Genomic DNA, 15,403 nt, shown 5'->3' on the forward strand with positions numbered 1-15,403 from the left:
ATCTTGTGTCCTTGATGCTGCGATAATGCACATTGAAAGGGTTCCATGTCATCACCTGCACCCCTCAGCGGCGTGAATATAGAAGAGGGGGGGAAAAAAACAAAACTGAGCGTCAACGCCCAAAACCAAGTGAAAGAAATGGATATAGGTTCTATACACTTAGTTTTTCCAGCATTTTCACAACTGTCAGAAGAAGACTGCAGTTTTTAATGATCTTTGAGTCTTAGTTGGACTGGCATTTTCTGCACTAACCTATTGCCCAACTCATGCAGCTTCCACCCCTCATCCTCAAGCCCCCCTTGTCTTTTTCTTTTTTTTTACAGTAAGTCCACGGCAGAGTCCACGGGAGCCCCATTTGCCGTGACATATGACGAACAAGGCAGTCAGTACGAGCGAGTGGCCCTGTCTGAAGCTGTGACTTAGTGTCGTCCCTCAGTGCCTCTGGCAGCACAGGGACAGAGGGATGAAGGGGATGGAGGACGAGGTAGAGAAGAGGTACAGAGACAGAGGAAGGGTGGGAGTTGGGGCAGAGAGGGGGGGGATTCAAGCCAGAGTTTTTGCCCTGGAGACACACTGGCAGTCCTAAGATTAGAGGGGTAATCAATCTCAGCGTGGAGCCGGCCAATCCCACCGCCCCATGGCCTGGCAACCTGGCCTCCCCAGGTGGGGGCAGGGCTGCAGGGAGCAAAGGAACACTGACAAGGGGGACAGAGAGAAGAGGGAGAGGGAGAGATGAGGGGAAAGAATATTCTTTATTAACAGTCATTTGTCCTTTAACAAGCCTTGGTGCTAGACAGGTGATGAAGCATAGCACCACAAACATATGATTACTGTCATTGTTGTTTACTGGCTTAGCTGCTTCTGTCACCTCACTAGGGAAGCCTTGCTTTGGGTGCTATAACCACACAACCGCCCTCAGCTATGCAGCACCGAGCTTGTTCATAGTTAGGCCCTGTGCTGATGTAGCAGTCAATATCTGTAGACAAATATAGCACACTGTATCAGGTATCAGAAGCAATATCAAAATAGGATACTATTTTTTATTTTAAAAAAAGCAAATTTGCATTTTACAAACTAAAAATAAAAATAAAATTTAAGCATTTCAAGGTGCACAGTGAGTGTCGACTGGCTTTTACACCAACTACTTTGTAAAAATCTTGCAGAAGCACATGCAAGGGAATATCATTTGGCTTTACTGACAACAAAGGCTATGAGAAAACTGTGCTTTTTGTTTGAAGCAATGCATAAACATTAAAATTTTCCATGCATAAAGAGAAGGGGAGAGAAAAATCTTTGAATCAAAGCACTGCTCAGGGTTAAAATGTCTTTATTATATTGACATATTCGCGCTTTACGATTAAAAATGCCCACGCGTACCGGCGTGTGCCTTCTTCGGGGCATAGTACAAATGAACTGAGGAAGGTGTGTAGGCTATACATGTTCAGTTAATTAGTCAGGGAAGAGCACAGGTGCCTGTAATGAGTCAAACAATAGCAGCAGAAACAATATTAAATCTCACCTCCAAAACAGTTCCATTGGCTGAACACGCAAAACAGCTGATTTTGTGAGTGAAGAGGAGCAACACGGCTTTTACAAAATAGACTTTTAACAGGACACACCTACGTACACCTAGAGTCATATGTTTGTACCTCTTGCGTAGTAAACAATGTGGAAGTTACTGTGGAGATCTAAGATTATGTTAATGTGATAACAATCAGAACTGAAATTCACGCAAATGGAGCTTCTGTTTGTCAGATAGTCTGTTTGAGGAAAACAAAAAAAGCAACGGCTAAATCAGATTCAGTTGCCAGAATTCAGAGTCGAATACAACGCCAGTACTTAAAGCGTTGTATTGCTTGCAGAAGAGACAAAAACACAGTACCCATCAATCTTTATAATCGTATCACAGTGTAAGAGAGAGTGCTGGACATGAAAAGCCTCAAGTTATTTTGCACTTTCATAGTTAGTTGTGTGAAGAGGGCAAATTTACGGATCAGTTAGCAGTATTCACTTACTCTCTGATACATTGTTATCAAATGTGTAACAAACACTGCTGTGTAAATGAAAGCATTAATGCATGATCAAGGACAAAGATGGCCCGTTTTTCTGCCAGTGGTTTTAGTAAAGGTCTACAGAGCATATCTTCAGCCTTCTTCAGCTAATGAGACCCAAAGGACTGTGGACCAGTTTGAATTACTCACAGTCACCTTAACAAATTGCCATCAATGTCTCCTAATCCAGTGCATGCATGCAGATCAATTATCGTCCTCGACGTGTTCTGCAAAGATGAACCAGAGAAAGAGATGTAATATAATGCAACAATGGAAGACTGCTAAAGGTGTAAAAGAGGAGAAAAATTAAAGTAAAGGAAGGAAACATCCTCATGAGGCCCTTTACGGATAAATGAAATAATTAGACCCAACTCCCCAGTGGCTTTACCATTTTATTTTACTTCTAGAGAAATAATTAGGTTTTTTTTTCCTTTTTACAAAGCTCCTGTTTTTTTCCTCCATGTTTAATCTTTAATCAGTGTGGAACATTTCCCTTTGGGTAAAAAGGTGCTTTATAGTAGGATGTAATATTCTGTGATAATCCAGAGCTGCTTTGCATCATGAGGATGCAAGCATCATGTATCAACCTGCATTAATAGCTAAATACCGTAACCCTCTTTATCAAACTAATACACTTCTACATACACACATGTATATAATGTGTCTGTGTGTGTGCGTGCATGCTTATATATAGATAGAACAAAGCAGGTGGTCCTGAAGTAGGAAGATTTGTTTTAATTGGGCCAAGAGGTCTGGTCTGAGTCCCATTTGTGGTATAGTAGGGACTTAATTATAAGCAAACTTGGATACCTATCAATACACCACAAAACCACAGTGAGAAAAGAGGGTTAAGAATAATCTTGATGCCCCGTGGGTCATCGCACACTGTAAACAACATGGATTTATCCAAAAACAAAACAGAGAAGAAACAGAACATAACAAGTTGTACGAAATCAATATGAGCCAAAGAAAGAATCAAAGGAAAATCAGACTAAATTGGAATTTTTGTTTTGCTTGGTCAAATATCGTGCAGCTGGAGATGAACCTCGAGAGAGAATGGCAATAACAGAGTAATACTTAAGAAGCGATAGCTAGACATAGTCAATTCAGGTCCTTATGACCCTACACGAAGGCACAAAGGCACAGATTTGAGGCACACTCTTAGGTGCCTCTCATGAGCCCATAAAGCCATTTTAAAGTGGAGACAGCCATGAGTGCTAAGCCAAGGGACTGAGGGAGAATTTCAATCTCTCAGTGTGTTGTTCGCCTGCAACTGTAGACCACAATATCTAGGGCTAGCAGCTCAGTTCATCTGTGATCTGTGCTTCCAGGCACTGGCATTAATTGAGCTCATAATTGAATTGTTGTCTTCATTAGTTCCAGTCCCCTGCTTGCGAGTCTCAGCTACGGATTACTGGGGAAAATGTCTGTGCTAACATCCTCTTGTAAAGCTTCTGAGAGAGCACCCTCGTCCTTCTGTGCCTGTTCCTGTGCCGTTATGTCACTGATGAGAAACAACTGCCACTCAACTCTGACCAGTGACGATATCTGTGTTCCCGTAGAAACTGTGGCTTTTCAAGACACCAAACAGACACACAGCAGCACAAGACGGCGGCTTGTAGAAAGAAACAATCGACCGAAGTCATTAATATTCTTGTGGAGGTTCAGGCAGATATACAAAAGCTTCACCTGCAGGAAGGCTCTCCAGGCAAATGCATCACCTCAGCCCACTTAACATTGATCCCGTCACCAAATCTAAAATTGAATTCACAAGAATTAACAATAAAAAGTAACATTTGTGATTTAAATTAAACAATAATCGTGCATTATATTAAAACACTCGGGAAAGACATGAAAAATGATCCAAATATCTTAAAGGAACAGGCCAATAAAATTCCATCCTGTTTGATTGAAAGGAAAAAACAGGTACACAAATAAACATCATGCATAGAGACAGGCCAGACATCAGTACTGTGATGTGCTTGGGGTCATGCAGCATGGTAGAGAAGATAAAGGGAAATTAAAGGAAAGGTCCCTGACCCTCTCCGATAGCTCTAAATGCCTTGCAATTTTCCACAGGAGACGAAAATCCTCCTCCACAAATGAAGGGCTGCGTCTGACCTCTTCCAAGAGCGCAAGAAGTTTAAGAGAGGTTTACAAAAAAAAAGGAAGACTCAAAGAGAGGCAAAATGGTAATTTGACTCGCGAACAGACATTTCTAACCCCTTTAAGGTGCATTTTAATAACTCCTTGGCAATTTGCATCTCCTGCGCTCAGCCAATTATTATGGCATGCGTCAGATTGAGGCAACATCTATAGAAAGTCTGACACTGTCAAACAGGGAAACAAAATGAAGCCTAAAAAAGTGGCGTAACTGCAAGCAGGCCGAGCTCTCAAGCAAAGACTCGAGGACAGTTGTTCCCCTCATTAGAGCATCATTTGGCAATAATTATCTTTAAGTGCTCTCAAATATCTCGGAGGTGAAACAAACTGTGCAAATCTCCAAGAGAAAAATTATGACAGGTAACTAGGAAGAGCAACAAAAGTGGTCGTCAGACATGCACCGAATTGAGTGTCAGAGAAAATCAACATCCCCCTAGCACCGACAATAAGTTTTATATTAAAATTTGATCAAATGAGATTTAGGCAGGTATATTTTGTGGGTATAATTCGGGTAGGAGAGGAGAAGCGCTGGGGATCAAACCGCCCTTTAAAAATCTAACACAATCTGCCACAGACACCTCACATGTGTCAACCTAAGAGCACAGACACCTTTCCCCTCTCACCAAATCAGATTCACCCATTTCCTGGTACCTAACAGCTTCGCAAATAGGAAGTGAATGCTCCGCCCTGGAACAAACAATGCCCGAAAGCATCAAAAAAATTGATCTTATATGAATATTCAACAAGGGAAGACAAGAAACTGAATTCCTCATTTTCACCTTCCTTCCCTTCCACCATTACAGCTTTTTCTCTAACTGCATAATTAATGTGTGAACAGCAACGTGTGAATTTGTTTGCGTTCCAAAATAAGGAATGATGGGAATTTATAAAAAGAAGACAACTCGATTGCTTTGTACTCTTTAGAAAAATAAACATAGAGGAAGAAGATGAGGGTTTGTAATCCGGCGGCTTAAATTACAGAATAGATACAAAGATACTTCTGCAATTTCTGCAAAAAGGACATGCATTTCTCCTACTCTGTTTGGAGATTTAAATGCATGCAGCATTTATCTACATTTTTCCAAACAATATTTTTACTTTTGAAATAAAGTTAGAGCTGGTAGCTTAATGCATTACATTGCCTTCATCCTCAGTTTGCCAGTGGGGATAGCTTACACCGGTCCCCCATACAGCAGTGAAAAATGTCTAGCCCCTTACTCCAAGTTGTCCCTCTGACATCAATAACTTTTTTTTTTTCACCTTTCAGGATTGTTGCTCCAGTCATTTATTTACTTTTAAAATACATCTGTACCATTTTCTTCCAAATATACAACAGATATGAACACAGGTGAAAGACTGGAGGTAAGGGTTTTGTGAGCCAAAGGATTTTTCTTTTTTTCCAAAGGCACATAGATACCCTGAGGAACAGATTTACTGGCCTAGGCTCATCTGTCAAGATGTGATACATTCAGAAGTTTTGCAGAAAATAATCTTGACAAATTAATGCATTTGTGATTCCTTACCGTGTGTGTCTGTGTGTGTCTATGTGTGTCGTGAGCAAGGAAGGAACTTGAGGGAGTTAGTATGCTGAGGGTAAGTCAGTGGGCAGGCAGGTAAGTAGGAGACGGGGCAGAGTAATCAGGCTGTCCATAGCCCAGTGGCACAGAAATCTCTCTCTCTCTCATACACACACACGCACACGCACACACACACAGAGTTCTCCAGTCGTTCATTTTCCTAATGATCTGCAGAGCAGCTAGAGGCAGGGAGCCCTGTTGACTGGGAGACCTCTGCCTTAACCCTCACTCAGGGCAGCATTACTAATGATAGTGTGTCAGTCTTACTCTGCTGAGCATGTTGGTCAGTTTGTAAACTTCTCTTCTGTCATTTGAAACAACAACGAGTCACACACCATAATTTAACTTTTGTGATTTAACGTTTTAGTTCAAGAAATGAAAAAAATGAAATATACGTGAACTAATATACGATGCACAGGCTGAGTTACAGGCATCGCACTTCAATTGTTCAAGTGAGAAAACAGAATGATCCAAATTTCCCACAATGCCACATAATTAAGTTACATGTTGTTCACGTGTTAAAAGATCGAATCATCAATAAAGCATGTGTTATGCAAGACAGCCAATAAAACACAAGCAACAGTTATATTTCAGGTATGTTTACCCGTTGTTTGTCGTTTCATGACAAACTCGTGCAATGAGTAACATGCGAGAAAATATTCCATGCAAATGCCATTAAGTCCAATAAATTCAGTCAGTTTTTTCTCTAATCTACACTAATTATTAAAGATAAAACAGTATCATTATTTTTCAGAATTGTTAAAATGGTGAAATAGTGCACTGATGGTAGTTATATAACATAATTTTGTTTATCATTCATTCATATGAATACTGCATTTCATCAAACAGGAAATGCCATGCATCCACATGCCCAGCTTTTCATAGTGTTTAAAAGGCAAAAAAGATACTGAACAATATTTTAGTATCTGCTACGCTCCTGCCCTGTTAAAGTTTATACATTATAATGTCAGCAAAATCTCAGCACTCACTTTATCTTACTAAATTTAAAGCACTCTAACATATTAACTGGACAAAACCCTAACTTTGTTAGCAGATCCACAGAAACATGATTAGAAAACTTTCTTTTGTTTTCTTTTTTTAGAAATATAGGACATAAAATTATCTATAATAAATTTACACGTTTTACATGTTATTCTTCCACACCTGAGAATATGTGAGAGAGGGAGAGAGCACACATTCAGGGTGAGAGGGACATGAAATTAGTGGCACGATGTTCAGGTAGAAGGTACAAACCAATTCATCAGCCTAATATTTGACTGTGTGCTCAGTTATAGTTTACTAATGTATGTAAACTTGCCAATATAGCAATAGTGGTTTATATAAGCTTGGAAATGAGTTCACTCAGCTGTGCATACATTGTTGTGCCTTTCCACTAAACTAAACAAGTAGCACAACAGCCTTGCTACTATAGCCCCAATTAATACACTGTAAACATCGTTAACTTTAACAGATTCACAGAATGCCGAATACCACATTTACCTTGTAACACCCATTCCCATCTACTCACTCATCTCTCCTCACTTCTGTTGACCAGTAATTCTCAGTAAATATTTCTGGGAGGGGTAAGAAAAAAAAAAAACTTTCACCCACCCCACGTTTAGGCAAATATCAGGACAGACGTGGAGGCGAGTTGGCCCTAGGTGGCCATTAGGATGCAGCAAGCAGCGTTTCCATGCAGACACCATCTCCACATGGAAAGGTCACCTCCCTCCCTTTGCGGGTAAATACACAGACGTATACAAATGTGGTTGCGTGCTAAAATGGCTCACCTTAAGAAGGCATTAGGCTCTCTTCCACTGAACTTTACATCTCTCTCTTCCATTATCTTAACCAATGGCATTTCAACCTCTTCCAAAGTAGTGCAATGCTCCTAAACTACGCAAAGCCATTAAATCTCCATCTTCAAAAAACAAGTGTGATTTTCATTTGTGAACTGGGAAAGAAAAAGGCACGGTAACAAACAAGGGTATGGTAATGTGATTCTATGACTGCCACTGGTGTATGTCATACAAAAGTAAGTAGACAATTTTGCTCTAATAACGCTATCTGAATTAAATTTTAAAACTCAGCACACGCAGTCTACTAGGCTGTCTGTTGCTGTCATTATGAATCGGCAGAGCAACGGGGACTGACAGTGATTGACCAACAGTTCATCCTGTTTGACTTGAGATGTGACTCAGTTATGTTTCCTGCGCTTTTATCCCCTTTGAGTCCTGTACACTTCAGGTTCACTATAAGGCCCTTAGCACCAAACCTGCCAACTGGGGCCTGCAAGCGTTGCTGCTGTCAAGTTGCATCCAGACAGGAGACTAACCCACACTGTCAGTGCCCTGCGTCTACTACCAACACACCTGAGCTGGGGTACACCTTCTACTCCAGCCCCAGGCATAGCCAGGCTCTACCCAACTCTGACTATTGTGCAGGAGGGTTAGGTCATACAACAGGAAGCCTTGCTTTAGAAATGATGGGAGAGGGAGTGGAATATTTTAGAGTGGCGTTTTGGTTCTTACTCTATTCTGATGTATCCCTGTCCATCTCTTTTCCTCTCTCTACTGTTGTTGTCCTATATTAGTTAAACATGCCAAGTAAATAAAGATTAATTCCAGTCCTGTCATTGATTTTCTTCTTCAGTTCATCATCTATTTCTATCTCCCTTTTTTTAATCTAAATTTGTTATAGTTGTCCGCTCCTACCTGCCAGTTATACAGATTTTTCTTTCACTTACAAAATGCACATTTTCCTTTTACTGTCATGTGTTATCCATCCCCTTTTCCCATCCTTTTGTGCCAGTCTTTCCCGTTCTCCCTTTTGTTGTCTCTATCTTACCATCTCTCGCTGTCCCAGGGGATGACCATCTTACCCCTGGCACCAGATCCCAGTGGATAGACAGAAGCCCCACCACGTGAGTCTAGCAGCTCTGCGGTTAGTTTCTCATGCCATGCCGAAGTCGTGTTCCCGTGGCGCTCTCTCCCACAGGGAATTCCCACCAGAGACAATGGGCAGCTTATCTTGGTAAACAACAGCTTCCTCCATACCATCCTACAAAAAGGTACAGATGAGAAAAGCACAAGAAGAAGTGCAAATATAGTATAATACTGCACAGCAGAAGAAACTAACAGCCACAATACTACCTAAAGCCAACTCAGACACATCCCTCTCAGTGCTTTAGACATTTAGAATCAATGGCAACACAATCACACTCACAATATGTAATTGTGGCTCCAGCTGCCTCTTTGATTTAGTCAAACAATTGCTTTAGTTTGCTGGAAAAATCAATAAGAACTAATTTTCAGTATCACCAAAAGGAAGAAAAAAAAAAGTCTCATCAAGAAAATGCATTGAATTATGGCACAGCTAGAATTCAAGTGCAGTTTAAAAAACAAGTAAGGCCTGTCTGATGTCACGATTATGTCAAAGTGTTTGTGAGAGTGGCTGATATAAAAGGATGGTTTGGTCTTGAAATTCATATCCACTTACTGCCAGAGCAGGCCTGTATACCTCTCCAAGTAATGGCTGTTTACAAGATAAAAGAAGAGGAAAAATAGCCACTTTTCCCTGCTCAGACATGAAATCCTCTTATGAAATTAGGCTGATAAAAGGGCCTTGTGACGTCGGCCATTTTTCCCCACGTCAAGAAAAACGTGTGTGTGAGCATTATTAATGGCATCCTTGTGGCATGTCATTTTTCTACATCTCCGAAGCACTCCTGACAATAAAAGCAGAGGACCGGGCCTACTAGGCGCTTTGTCAGAGCAACCAAGGAGTTGCCGTGCAGCCCTGTCAAGCTCCCTGATGCGGCTACAACCCTGGGAAGAGCCGCAAAACCTACTTTGCTGCGTGCGTAAGAGCCAAGGGTTAATTTTTGTTAGTTCCTCGCTGCCTTCAAAGGGGGTAGAGTGGAAAAATGAAGCCAGGCTGAAACAAATAGCAGCGTCTGGAGATACGTGTGGCCTTCACTTAAACAGAGCCATAAATCAGCAGACTGACATGAGCTAGGGAGGGAGAGAGAAAGCAAGAGAGAAGAGCAAAACCAAAAAGTGAGACAACAGCAGCATAACATTACTGATGTTTAGCCGCACCAACCTACAAGATTAACTCTTATGACTTGCATATACTGTACTTCTAAACTGGATGTTCTTTTATGTTGTTAGTACAAACGCTAGCTAACCTAACTAATATGCATGTACAGCACTATCCTATAAGAGGCCACACTGTTGGCTTTATTAATTTACACATTTGACACTAGAACTATAATTATTATTAAAAATGAGAAGATTTGTTAGGGTGAAAAAACTTCTCTGTTCTTAGAAATATTTCATCAATATCCATGCGAAACAGTGCTTATGTGTTTAAATGTTAATGTGCACATCTTCAAACCATACATGCGTCCTTAATGGCTGTGCATTTCAGCACCTACCTCTACACAAATAAGCATTAACAAGCCTCTTTGGAGCTGCAAAGCAGAAAGGGGTGAACAGGCATGTGGATTACATATAGCGAGCATCATCGGGCTGTGATACTTTTAATGAAGTCCTTTGTGTTTAAACCTGCATGCGTGAAAAGGCCCACACCGTAGAAAGCGCTTACATACTGGGCCACAAGGTTTGCCTACCGGTAATTGCTAATTCATTCTCCGTCAGTCGGTAAGCTAAGGTAGGGGCAGAATCTAGGAGATCTCTTATGCATGGCCGTGCATGTTCCAGCTGCAACCCACCCCGTGTCCCTCATTTTGTCCTGACTTGTGAGGGATTACCGCAGTGTGGGCTTGTGCTGAGCTGGCAAAATAGAAAGGGATAAGAGGAGGAGAGGAAGCTATACCACGCTGAACGTGTCTGTGTTTTACATACAGGCCAAGTCTTCAAGAAACCTGTACCGGTCTGATTTGGACCCTGCTGAAGGAGAGATTAATGTATGTCTCATGCTATAGAATGAACTTGAAAGACAGAGAATGGCTTTTACAGAAGAACCACAGCAGATCTGGTTTAGATAAAGCTGGATAAATCAAATAGGATAGTCACAGTTATTCTAGCTGCACACTTTGAAAGTAAGCCTAATAGTACATTTTCAACAACAGAGCATCAGGAAAAAGGAGATCTGGTGTGTTTGTGTGATATAGCAAAGCAAGCAATTGCCTTCTGGATTTCCACAGTTTAGGCACAAAGTATGTGCAAATTATTTCATTCACCTGACACCAAAGAACAGCGGTTGCCTGGCACTTTCAGAGAAAATTAAATTAAGCGCCCGGAAAATGTTAGAGGAAAACTTGGAGGATATAGAATGGATTTATGGCTTTAAATCTGATGGAGCTTGATACTAATGCGGTATAAATCCTTGCCTTTCATTATAGTATTATATGAAACGCATTGGAATGGAGCGATGGATCCTATTTGACATTCCGTTACCAGAGCAGTTGTGCACAGCTTCACACTTAAGCCCTTTAAAGCTAATACATAAATGTAACATTACATATAGCTGCAGTGCTCCACAGCAGTTTTTTTTCCTCCTCTGACTGAATCAGCAAACACATGAAATTATTCTCCCAAATGGTTTAATTACTCAAACAGATTGAGGAGCGTAATGATGTTTTGCCTCTCCAATGGCAACAATGCTGCTAATCGGCTCAGCTATTATTCTGACAATGAAAATGAATCATAAGATGCTTGTTCCTTTTTTACAATATGTTAATGTTACACAGTGTAGTCAGCTGGGCTCACGGAAGAATTTAGAGGCAAGCTAAGTGCAGTCAAGTGTGTTCACTGAATTGTCATATGTGAAATCAAAAACAATGCCCACCACAATTGTTTCCTTGCCTTTTTTTTTTTCCACTTGTAACAAACTTATCAAGACGTGAAGACACAAACTAATTCAGAGTCTGACTGGCAAGGTCTAAGAATCTAACTATTGACAACTATTGTTGTTTCAAGTGAAACACAAAGAGTTTGTAAAAGTACATCTTTCTTCATTAATGCATCCAGCTCCAATTTAGTCCACAGGGGACCAAATAGGAACGCTGATTCCTTGCTGGCCTGCCTGCACCGAAGGTGGTGGAAGCTAGATGGGGTCCATTTTGTCCCATGTCATTTGGTGCGGGGGGACGGCACAGATGCATTGTGCCCTATGGCGTGGCTGTGGCGGCAGCACGTATGGGCTCATTGTGCTGCGATTATGTAGGACGAGCACGCCGCCTGCTAATCCGCCTGTGGGAGGGTGCATGCCTGTGAATTATTGCACTTTGGGAGAGGAAGAAAGAGAAGAAGGAAGAGGCAGAGAGGGAGATGAGGAGCACAGGAATAAGGAGAAGAAGAAGAGGAGGAGGAGGAGGAGGAGGAGGAGGAGCGAGAGCCACAGAGAGAGAGAGAGAGAAGCCCCCTTGGCTGTGATTATGAAATGGTCTGTCACAGATTAAGGCTACAGGGATGCAGGCAGAGATGAGCCAGAGCCTCCCACAGACACACTGGCTAGTCAGGCTGCTTCATTGAGCTTACCTGAGGTTATACACGCCTCGCATCCATCGATGGATGTACAGCACACACACACACACACACACACACACACACAAACACACATGAAGGAGAAGAGGGAGGTGGGGAAGGCAAGAGGAAATGAGCGGGAGGGAGAGATTGAGAACGAGAGGAGAAAGCGTGAAAACAAACATGCTCCAAATAGGCTTGCAATTGAGAGAGAAGGGAAGAAAAGGGAAGAGAGGGAGAGAAAACTGTGCCCAAGGAAAAACACAAGAAAATAAAAGGGAAATGGGAGAGAGGGAGCTTGAGACTGTTGGCAGCCACAGAAGACAGTGACTAAAATAAGACCTGTGTGGCTATTGTCTGTTTGCAAGAGGGCTTTGGTGATAAAAAGCCCACGCTATTTATCTTTCTCTTGCCTTGCCCTCCTCGAGAGCACAGATACCTGCAGATGTTTTCTCAACCACAGAAAGAGGAGAGAGTATGTCAGAAAAGAACTGAGCGCACAATGTGTTCACAAAGTGGAGAACTGCGCTTCTTCTGCAGGTTTGTATAATTACACTGGGAGTCCTTATTCTAAGTATCTATTATTTTCATGCCTGGAAGCTTCAGAGGTGTGCAGCGTGGTGAGAAGGGTCAGAAATACTCAACTCTTCACTGACTGATTGACAGCTACAGCCTGCACTGTTCTGTCCAATCACACGCTCCACTGTCAGGTTGATTCTTCCCCCAGCTTCAAGTGGAGAAGAAAAGATGTTGCCAGAGTTTGTTACAGCAGAAACATCCGTGTTTGATTGGCAGGCCGGCCTTCTTTCACGACAGACAGAGCCAATCAGCTTAATTAGTCCGATGCTATTTCCAGGTTTTGTATCTACAAGGCTGGGATTTGTGAGTAAGGATTTAAGTTTCAGCCCGTTGTTTAAAGATTCACTGGGGCTTGCAGGTCTCTTTCACTGTAAGTCAGATGGGGAGTAGGTATACATCAGTCAAGCATCGCTAGGAGTTTCATACAGGTGTAGTCAGGTGGGTTTTTTGTTGTTGTTTTTTTTCCTGCAGGTGTGGTGGTAACTCATCTTTTTCTATGTGTTTAGGAGAGAACAGAAATGAGTCATAGCTCTGTTTTCTGTCTACAACAATCTTATCTCTGGGCCACACTCGGAACTAGTTAAAACAGTATGATACTAAAGGAATATGCTTGTCAGTTTGCTGAACAGCTCCTTTCCCTACATCACAACCAGTCATGCCCACCTCGCACATTACAGGGCAGAGAACGTGTAATGTTCAAGTTTTCCTTGAAGCAGATTTTTTTTATGGCTTTTTGTGTCTACATCATGAATGTCTTTCATGAAAAACTGGAATTTCCATTCTTCAGTATCCATTTTTAACTAATCAGGTCTCAACCCTTGCATGATATCATTTTCTATTCCCTCACATCACGCCTGTTGACATCATTTCCCTAACAGAGCAACCATTCATGTAAAAGTGACAGGAGAAAAAAGTATTCACCACATCGCAAGATATATTCTTACCATCTGCAATTTGTAATGCACTGATTATTTATCTAATAAAAAATGTATTTAGATTTTAGATGCCATTTATGAACAAATGCATAGACAACTTCCTGCATGGTATTTTAAAAATCAACTGTCTAATGGAGTAATGCTGTTTGGCACAATGGTTTGACCTGAATTAGTTTTGGGGGACACCAAAATCGAACCTCAAGGTGATATTCCTTTCATTTTCCCATCAAGAAGGTGAATAAGTTGAAAAAAAGAAGAAAAAGAAAGGGAGAAGGAGATTAAAATAAACTAGCACAAAAAATACTTTATTTAACCTCAAAGTTGGGAAATTACAGTGTTACAGCAGCCAGAACCCTGAAAAAAAGCGATTCAAATAAATAAAAGATATAAAAATTATACAGTAAGGACCCTAAAAAGAATGTGGTGGTATTAGACAGCGGAGTTGAGGCAGATGTTAGACAAAGTGTTCAACTGTATCTCAGTAAGTAGTGCACACTGTATCAGCTGATGAAGGAATCTAAACAGGTGTCGATTCAAACTGGATTTAAACAGCAATGAAAAATTCCCACAGCAAGGAATATTAAAACATTCCACCAGCTGGAATATTAAATTTTTCAAGTATTTTTACTATTTTTTTTTAACAAAGGAGCACTCTTTGTAATAAACACATCTCAACTGCACGTACTTGGAGTGAAAGTGGTTCAAATTGCCGTTACACTACATCTATTGTATAACAACAATGCATTTCTCTTATGGAGATGAAGGAGAAGCAATTAGTCACATTCAGAGTCTATTTATTAGTAATGATGCACAGTTCACTGGATTTGTATACAAACTCAAGGGCATATAGCTGCATAGCTTCTCAACCACGTGACAAAACTGTGGCCAACCTGCTCCAAACTGTATACACATATGTTTTCTTGGTGATCGCACGGTATTAAATGAGAGGGGACAACCCTTTGAAAGCAGTGAGTTATTACAACATCTCGGCCTGACATGACTGTAACAACCCAAGCTGATGCCAGATAATTGCTCTTGTGCTCGCCACTTAATGAACATAATTACTGTACCACGTTCTTCTGTATTCACCCCATGATTAATTGTTACAACATTTCTTTGTTGGGTTCCGACAAATTACCCCCTCATACCACCGTTGCCATTTTCACATCAGGCAATCATAAAGTACGCAAGCAGGCACTCATAAAGACAGCCTAGAGCCACTTGAGAGCCATGTTGGGATTATTGGAGGAGGCAGAGGAAGTTAAGGACTCACCAATCAGTCACTTATTATCATTGAGGAAAGGTTTTTGAAGCTGTCATTTCAACCGGAGAGGAGAAGAAGGGGATCTCATGAGCACTATATCCGGCAAAAGCAGAAAGTGTCAGTTATCTCTTCACACACGCGCATAAACACACTCTGAAGTGCACTGTCTTACGCGAGCGCACACACAAAAAATAGAAAAAGGGGGTGTCTAAATAACTACAAATGCTTCAGCACTCACTGATGCATGCACAGCCACTTTGAGCTCCATGACACCTGTCAACTCAAAGGAAAATATGTCCACACAAGTCAAACAAAATAAGTTCTAATCCGATTCTCAGGCTCA

The 15,403-nt window shown here is 41.3% G+C and overlaps 1 long non-coding RNA gene across 2 annotated transcripts in view; it reads right to left on the reverse strand.

The window, feature by feature from the left end:
* Positions 1–1,937: 1,937 nt before the first annotated feature.
* LOC102078505 (uncharacterized) overlaps positions 1,938–15,403 on the reverse strand; it is a 60,191-nt gene continuing 46,725 nt past the window's right edge. For both annotated transcript variants that reach the window (XR_003222210.1, XR_003222209.1), the window contains 2 exons: positions 8,639–8,851; positions 1,938–2,278 (listed from right to left, as the gene is read on the reverse strand). This is a non-coding gene — a long non-coding RNA (uncharacterized LOC102078505). The remainder of the gene's footprint in view (positions 2,279–8,638; positions 8,852–15,403) is intronic.

The sequence above is a fragment of the Oreochromis niloticus genome, linkage group LG11 (assembly GCF_001858045.2).
Source record: "Oreochromis niloticus isolate F11D_XX linkage group LG11, O_niloticus_UMD_NMBU, whole genome shotgun sequence".
NCBI lineage: Eukaryota > Metazoa > Chordata > Actinopteri > Cichliformes > Cichlidae > Oreochromis > Oreochromis niloticus.